Here is a 411-nt window from a genome sequence, read left to right on the forward strand (position 1 = left end):
AATTTATTTGAGGATGATACTATGCTTACTACCCATGCAGGAAATGCAAAATATTGTTTTAACTGGTATGTCACACATATTGAGAAGAGCATTGTTGAAGTGAATTTTCTTTCCTTTTCCCTCTTTCCATTCTCTGTCTTTCTTCCCTTTCTTTCCCTTCACATGACTTTATAAACGAACGATGTGGTGTGTTTATTTTAATGGCCTACTAATGTATACAATGTGTTTCTTTACCCTAGGTGTTGGGAAGATACTTGGAAAGAAATGGAAACAAAATCGAAAGAAGATAATAATAATAATAATAAACTAAATCAGCAACCCCGCTAAACTTGATTGGTGAGGAGGGTGGATTTTTGAAACCCTTTGGGATTAAAAAGAAAACCTGGCAAAGGGTAGAGGAACTTAAAAAAG

The sequence above is a fragment of the Octopus sinensis genome, linkage group LG16, assembly GCF_006345805.1.
Source record: "Octopus sinensis linkage group LG16, ASM634580v1, whole genome shotgun sequence".
Classification (NCBI taxonomy): Eukaryota; Metazoa; Mollusca; class Cephalopoda; order Octopoda; family Octopodidae; genus Octopus; species Octopus sinensis.